This window comes from Carassius carassius, chromosome 45, assembly GCF_963082965.1.
Source record: "Carassius carassius chromosome 45, fCarCar2.1, whole genome shotgun sequence".
In the NCBI taxonomy this organism is placed as follows: domain Eukaryota; kingdom Metazoa; phylum Chordata; class Actinopteri; order Cypriniformes; family Cyprinidae; genus Carassius; species Carassius carassius.
The window spans coordinates 23,147,616-23,156,620 of record NC_081799.1 but is presented as its reverse complement, the minus strand read 5'-3'; positions in this window follow the sequence as shown (position 1 = coordinate 23,156,620).

The window sequence follows — 9,005 nt, the reverse complement described above, 5'->3', positions numbered from 1 at the left end:
TTTTTTTTCACGTCAGCCCTGGCGATGTTTTCTGGTTTCAAGTTCTCTCAAACTACATTAGCGCACTGTATATTTCCACAGCTAGCCTTAAAATAGCAGACGCTGTAAATGTTTTATTAAAAAGCTCAATTTATGGCAAAGTCTAATATCTACAGATATCCCAAGATTCAGTTCTCCGGCTCTGAGAGCAGGCAGGGCAATATGACACAAGATAGATGCGTCTCATTTGAGACGAGCTTTGCATATTCAGGAGCGGCTATAATAAAGTCAGATGGATGGGGTGTGCATCGTTCATGATAGGTAGAGGAAAAGCGGGATGAGAGAGAGAGAGAGAGAGAGATGTAAACAGTGAGTGACACGGTGCTCTAAAATAAGCCCTTCATAACCCTTGTGTCTCCTATCTGACAGTAGCTGTAAATCCCAAATGTAATGATGATACGGCTGCAAAAGCAGCTCTGTGAGGCCTCCGGATACAATATCTGAATGTGAGCAATAATTGAAGACTTGAGCGGAGGGCTTCCTCTTCTTCAAGCCTTTAAAAGAATGACCAAAATATAGCAATGCATAATGACTGCCATTGAAGGACTCAGCAACCGCACAAGCATCTGGTTTTCTACAGGGTCTTTGTTTTACTTGTATGCATATGTCTGGTTTGCCATGTTTTAGAAAGTCTGCATTGTCTACTGTAGCAGTTTAAGACAGATCAGTTAACATTCTCCAATAATTTACAGGGAAGTCGTGGCCTAATGGTTAGAGAGTCGGACTCCCAATCGAAAGGTTGTGAGTTCGAGTCCCGGGCCGGCAGGAATTGTGGGTGGGGGGAGTGCATGTACAGTTCTCTCTCCACCTTCAATACCACGACTTAGGTGCCCTTGAGCAAGGCATCGAACCCCCAACTGCTCCCCGGGCGCCGCAGCATAAATGGCTGCCCACTGCTCTGGGTGTGTGTTCACAGTGTGTGTGTGTGTTCACTGCTCTGTGTGTGTGCATTTTGGATGGGTTAAATGCAGAGCACAAATTCTGAGTATGGGTCACCATACTTGGCTGAATGTCACTTCACTCACTCACTTCATAACCTGTGCAGCCGAAGCAGTGCAGTCAGAAAATAATGTTTGTAAATGAAGTTTTATTTAATGATGGAAATTATCAAGACAGCATTTTTGGGGTTAATAACATGCACTGAATAATCATTCATGATATAAACAAGATGTGTTAAGATCAAACCATATTTAATCCTTTACGTTTATGTAACTGATTAGAATAAGGTTTAATTATGAACAAAACTTTGAATTTGAATATAACATATTTATTGTAATTAAATAAAACTAAAACCATTAAAATATTTTCTTTCTTTAAATAAAATAATAAACTAAAATCTAATTTTAAGAAATATAAAAAAGTAAACATTATATTTCTGCTAGTTGCCAACATTTCCCATTTTTGTTTAGTTTACCTTGAAGTAGTAAATATTTAACTATATAGACAGTGACAAAAACACAACAAAATTACTGTACAAAAACTTTAACTCAAATAAATAAATAAATTATAAATGATGCTAAAATAACACTGGAATATTTTTATCTAGCATGAAAATTGCATCTTTTTCTGTGCAAGTTGAAATAAAATGACTATGTTCAAACTATATTTTATCATAGGCTAATATTTACTGTACAGAATGTGAAACTGTACACTACAAACACTGTACACTATGTTCCCATCTAACAAAAATATGTTTTAATAATGTTTTACTAACATTCCCAATAAGTGCTCTGAACATTATAAAGTTGCACATTTTTAAACTTTTATTTTATTATTATGCAAATTTAGGAAACATTCCATTTGATCATTTTGGCAACATTTGGAAGCATTATAGGACAGTTACTGTTGAATGTTCTCTGAAAATTCCGAACATTATTAAAACAACGACAAAACATCACTGACCAGAAAGCCTTGACTGAATGTTTTATTAACATTACTGGAACAATATTTGTTCATAAGTTTTAAAAGAACCCTGCCAGAACCTTTGCCAGAACGTTCCTAAGGTTCTGAAAGTGTTCCTTGTTGATGCATATATAATTTACAAAGTGGCATCTAATTGCAATTTGAGGCAAATAGTAGGCTAATTCACATTCCAGTTTTGTGGAGAGAAATCTGTACATTTAAAATCACAGTTTTGATAATGCTCCAGTTTAAATGACTAAATGCAATGCAGATGTGAATGGAAGTTGAGTATATTCCAGCGTTCTTTGTTTTGTTGTTCTAGTATTAAGGTATACATAGAGTATTCACATGCTGTGCAGTACATGTAAAGTACAAGAAGTATATTTCCATTGAAGAATGTGTGGCTGTGAGCGCCACTGTGTGGCCTAAAAAACAGACAAAATAAAACACGGCTGTGTGAGAATGGCTGTCCAAACTGAGGCCTGGCTGAAAGTAATCAGGCTCTCTGTAATCATCGTTAAATAAGTAATTCATTTCTTTTGACAAATTCCTCGGTTCTTTTAAATCTAAACATGGTTGTTATGCCGTACACATCGTTGTTTGTGTGATATCAGAAACTTCTTCAAAGCCTATAAATAATTTCTTTGATTCCCCCAAAACGACTTTCATGCTTTTCCTACAGAGGAGTTGTACTTACACAACTCGGCATGCATTTTTTTTAAAGCAGTCATATGGTCTGAATAGTTTGCAGAAAGCTGCTGTGCATGCAAGTTTAATGGGAAAACTAGATAGTCATTGAATTCACCCGGTGCACATGCGTAAAATCACTTAACAGCAGATCGAGATGTCTGGCATGTGTAAAATATCGCGCTTACTGATGTTACAGCAGCACTTGCACCAAAAGAGCTTTGCGTGTCTGTCACAAGTCTCGTTTGGGAAATGCATTTATTTATTTATCAGGCAGAGATGCCAAATATCAGTATAAGTTAGATTCGATGGAGATCCGCTTTGAGGATCTGACAGTAGTGAATAATTTACAGTGACAAACATGCAGATTTACAGTCTGTAATGTTTGATAACACGCTGTCACGCGGGTGCGCAGTTTGTCATTTTAACATCAGCCCTTCGCACTTTGTTGATGGAGTATCAAATGTGTTTAGAATGAAACTCAGCCTTTGGTGGAATATACAATTCTGAATGGAAATTGACAAATAATGTAAGCGTATGCGCCGAGAAAATTAATTTGGGCTCGCGCTGAGCTGAGGTGTGACAGCGCTTTGAATAGAGGAGGAGATAATGACTTTATCATCAAAGCGCCGTGTAAATGACAGCCAGCAGACTGGAAATGAGAAATAAAGCGCCTCAGAAAGTCACTTACACAAAACACACAGATCAGCTGATGGAAACCAGTCTGCGTTTATTTGTTAACTTGCTTTTATATGAATGACAAAAGCTTAGATTTGTATGTTAGTATGCCAGCAGAACACCTCAGGTTGGTTTGTTTTCATTAGGTGTATGACAATATCAGTGAGTTTAAAGATGCGGAATAACATTTCAGGACACATTTAAACTCGACTTTAGATGGGTTACCCACTTGAATGCACTGCCTACTTCCCATTTTACAGGAAACGTTTTTGTATTAACGTTCTGGCAAGTTATGAACAAACGTTCTTGAAGATACATTTAATAGAACGTTCCTTCAAAGTTATTTGACCTTTAATGATGTTCTCAAAACGTCAGAATGGTTTAAATGTTACTTGATTCAGTTTAGAGAACACTCAAAAGTAACATTACCATCATGTTTTCGAAATGGTAAAAATTTAGATTTTTTTTTCTTTCAGACGAATCCAGTGGGAGTTATATAAAAAATGGTCCTGGCTCTTCTAAGCTTTATCATTGCAGTGGGTGGGTGTTTCCGTTTAACACTCCAAAGCATGCTAAATAAAGTGCGTGCATCCATAATAAAACTCGCCACACATGGCTCCGGGGGTTAATGAAGGCCTCCTGTTGGGAATCCATGCGTTTTTGTAAGAAAAATGTCCATATTTCAAACTTAATTATCACTTTTCTATCACTTCCACCATCTGTCGTACGCAGAAGCCGTTGCACTGTGTGGGTAGATTTGCATAACGCTGCCCAAACGTTCACACAAAGAAAGAATGCGTAACTTTTATTCTAACTGTTGCCGCTGCTGCCATTGTGGAGACGCTGTGTGTTTCACTGTTAAAGCAAAGCTACTTTGGCCTTCCAAAAGAGGGCACAACCAGTCAAATCAATGGTTAAGATATATTAACAATGTTCCAGAACAGTTCAACCCAAATATTCAGATGTGTTCAGCGCATTTTATAGAGGACTGTTTCCTGATCCTGGGAGAGTAGCCTACAATGAGATATTCATTGTTTACTGCACATGCACACATCAATATACTGTTCTGACTCACAGCCTGTAAGAACATGTTTTATATTTAAAGGGTTTGCCACAGAAAATTCAAATGTGAGTTTTGATCAGTGTAGAGCGCTTGTTGTTTGTCTTTTTTCCGATCACAAATGCAGACATGGTTTTATGTTTATGTGGCATGATGCAATGCAACGAGCAAAAACACAGTATAAGTCATTATAATCAGTAATTATGTCCCCACTGGATGCAACAAATGCCTTGTTTATAATGGGTTTTAACGTTTTTGCCTCGTAATGCCGGTGCCCTGACCTGTCAGATTTTCCTACCAAGGTTTACTGCACATGTGCACATCAATATTGCATCTTTTTTTCTCATGCTGAACAACAATATTTGATGTTTACTATAATAGTAATATTTTATTTAATTTAAACAAGGGGTTTTTGGAGGGCGTGGACGAGTCTTAACTTTTATAAAGAATTTCTCTTCGGGTTTGAGACTTTAGTCTTTGCAACTTTAGATCTTATCTATTCACGAACAGCTAGTAAAACTCCAAAGAGAAAGGAAAACTTGAAATTGCATCATATGACCCCTTTAACATCAACATAACCAGGAAATAAGACACTTTGAATGATTAGAGAACATGCAGAAAAAAAGTTTTCATAATTTAACAGGAAGGTTAGCAAAAATGTTGAACATTTTTGTTAGCCGTGTTATTAATTTCAGTAAGTATAGAAAACAATCAAGTTCAAAGTTATCTGGTCTTTCATAATGTTCTCAAAATTTTAGCACAAAAACATTATTTATCATTTATGGAATGTTTTTTACTGAAACATTTTAGTTGGATGTGTGACTAATATTTTTTAAATGTTATTACTATCATTATGTATGCAAAATTCTAAAATGGAATGTTTTCTTAATGTTCAGATATAAACAAAGGACATTCAGTCTTGCTGTTTTATATTAGATTTCAAATGTTTGCTGTGATGTCCTTTGCTCTCTTTCCGTGCATGAGGCCTTTGTAATCTCACACCGGTGGCAGGAGTAAGAAAGCACGAACACACAACAAACAAACGGGTTGTTTTTCTGCAGCACACAATCTCATTCTGTGCTTCAGAGTCTCTGGAGGAAGTCTTTTAGTCGCCCTTCACCTCGCTGTGTGTCCTGATCAGCCCGTGTGTCGTCTGTCAAATCTCCACACAGGAGAAGAAAGACTCAGAATGAGGGAGCGCCGCATCCGAATTCATTCCCTGGGTAATTCATCCCCTGCTGTGTAAAAGAAAAATGAGTGGAAAGAAAGTAAATACGCTCCATTCAGAGACAGATGCATCATGGGATGCGTGTTGTTTTCCTCTCCACTGCCTCAATCATCTAAACAGAAACAGTCACCCTAGACACCCTGATCAGAAGGAACACAATGAAATAATGATATTGGCCGTGACATTTTGCTGTGATTTTTCAGAGGGATGTTTAATTGTATTCATCACGTAGAGCCGACAGGAGCAAAAGATGCAGATTCTGACCGGGAAGAAGCCATTAGTCAAATTACACACACCGTCTAGGTCTTTACAAAAGCCAATATCTGACACCAGCCTCTTTTATTGGAGTAGAATGATGGCAATTCTAGCGTGACACATTCATTTCTTTGGTTCAGACGGGCTGTGTAAAGGGCTTAGATAAGGGATTTCTTTGTCATCGCAGAGCAAAGCGAAAACAGACACAGCAACATTAAGGAAATATGATATTTTGTAAGAGGGAGTTTAACAAGCCTATATCACATGGTCACAGCAGAGTGCCATATGGTTAGTTTATAAGTCAGGTTCTCAATAAACTAGCTACAACCACTGAAGGAAGGTCATTGGTTCAACAGTTGAGTTTTTGATTGCCACAAAATTAACTCTTCATTTTGTATAAAATAAAATTATAATCTCACACTTATGTTATGTGATAAACAATAAAATAAATGCTATTTTAAAGGGGTCATGAACCGAGAAACCAAAATTCCCTTGATCTTTTGACATATAAGAGGTCACTGTATTATAAAACATCTTGTAAGTTTCAGAACTCAAAACTTTCTTGTTAATCTAAAAACAGCTTATATTGAAGTCAGTCTGCCAAAACAAAAGCTAGTGGTATGTTGTTCTACTCTATGATACCTGCTGATTCATCGCTGCCTGTTTAGCCCCGCCCACTATTTGCTGTAAGTAGTGTTTATGAAAGAGATGAACGCGTTATATATAACATTATTATTATATTATATAATTTTATTTGTATTTTATTATATTTTTTATAAAAGTTTTTTTTTTTTTACTAACTTAAGGGATGAGTCCAAATGATATTGATTTAAATATCCAATAGGCAAAAATGAACTTACAAAGCAACTGTACAATTTTATATTAAATTATATGATTATATTATATTATATATTAATTTTGTTTTTTATTACTGATTAAGGGATGAGTCCAAATTAATTTATTCCTTTAATCTCCAAGAGGCTAAAAAAAGGAAAACTTACAATGCAAGTGTATGAAAAATGTATAATATAATATTTTACTAATTATGGGAGTCAAAAATCCCCCCCCCCCTATAATCTCCAAAAAGTAAAAGGTAAAAAACAAAGTAAAAAGACATTTGTATCCCTTTTGTAAATATATGTGTCGTTCTTTGGTCAGTGAGTTTTCTGAACTCGTTTTAGTTTTAGATATATGACAGTGAACAGTTTTGTTATTCCATTCAATGTTGGATTTTTAATCAGGTCCGACCTCAAACAGACAGTCAGTATCATTATGTATGAGAGGTCCAAAACATATTAGTTATGATGCCACCTCAAAGAAAGAGAGCAGGGCACAGTTGTGTGGTGAATCTCTGGGGTGTTTTGCATCTCCAGTGCACAGAGGGCCATGCGTCTGCCATCTCCCATTATTCATCAAACCTCTCTACTGAGTTTATTCTCTCTCTTTCCCCTCATTTCCACTGCGACTTAAACACTGGAGTCTGAGGTTGCGTGACTAATTAAACCCGGGAAATCTGTCATGACTTTGAGCAGAAATCTGCCTTCATTTCTTTGCTTCTTTATGAACCACTAACTTTAGTGACCAATGAGATGAATGCCAGTTTGCTTTTAAACTGTTGCCTAATTGAAAACATTTGTCAAATCTAAAGATAAATAAGACTGCATGTGTGTTACAGATAAGAAGGTCTTAAAATTGCATGCATTTCATTGCATTAGATAACAATATGCCCCTGTATAAAGTCAGTTCCCTGAGATTGTGGCAGGGCCGGTGGACTGTTACTGGGGAAACAGATGATGAGAGAGTGATGACGAACCCACCCAGGACTGAAGAGGTGCGTTCAGCTGACATCGAGAGCGGCCTGCTTCATTCATCTCCACCAATGGATTGTCATCATACAGAAGAATGACAGCACAGTTCAAGGCAAAGGAGGTGAGGAAGTGTCTGCATCTGACAGATGTTTCCAGCGCACAAGTTAAGCACTTTTTCTCATTCAAAAGACCTGTGTCTAGTGTTCTCTTCAAATATTGCATGCTGTTACACATTAGGCCTCAAACAGAATCCATTACTAAATGTGAGTTTCTCAGGTGCTTGCTTAATTTCTGCCTCAGTAAAGTTAAAGTGTGACATTATTTTTAATTTACATGTGTATTAAATAATAAGATAAATTATACTGTAAATATTGTATACATTTCATTTTACTGTAGTCCACTGTACACAATCATTCAAAGTTTTTTACAGTATATATATTTTTTAAGAGTAAGTGTCTTTTGCTTTTTATGTAATAAAAAAATCAGTAACATTGTGAAATATTATTGGTATTTAAAATATCCATTTTCTATTGCAATATATTAATTTATTCCTGTGATGCAAAGCTGAAATTTTCAGCATCACTCCTCCAGTCTTCAGTGTCACATGATCTTTCAGAAATCATTCTGATATGCTGATTTGCTGCTCAAGAATCATTTCTTATCAAAAAAAAAAAAACACAAAACCATTTTTCTTTTTTTAATAATAAGTATTTTAGTATAACATTAAAGAACAGTATTTATCTGAAATAGAAAATTTTTGTAGCATTATAAAAGTATTTTCTGTTACTTCTGATCAATCTAATGCATCCTTTCGGCATAAAATTTGTAATTTCTGCTTTAACAAATCTTACTGAATACTAGTTCATATTTTTATTTACTGAATGCCGTAACATTTATTTTATAATTATTGCTCACACAAAGGTATGTAAAACAATAAATCAATGAACAATGAGGTTTACTTATAATTAAACAGTTTTATTTCCCACTGATGTTTCTTTCGGAGTATTTCACGCAAACCAGCCCTTTGCTGCCATCATGTGTATTTCTGAAAAAAATCATATGATTTAAGTTACATCCTCAGGAATTAAATATTTTAAAATGATTTGATTTAAAGTTTAAATGGAAACAATGCAACAGATTGTATGCCACGATAATAGATTTAATATATGATATAAATATAGTTTATTAGGAACACACACACATTTATATATATTTATATATATAAATATTCTAAGACATCTTGTTTTATAAAAAAAAAACAAAAAAAAAACAAAGTTAATTAAAAGCAATCTTGCTCAAGAAAAATAATCAACATAAAAAATAAAAAACTGTTGGACATATTGCGTCC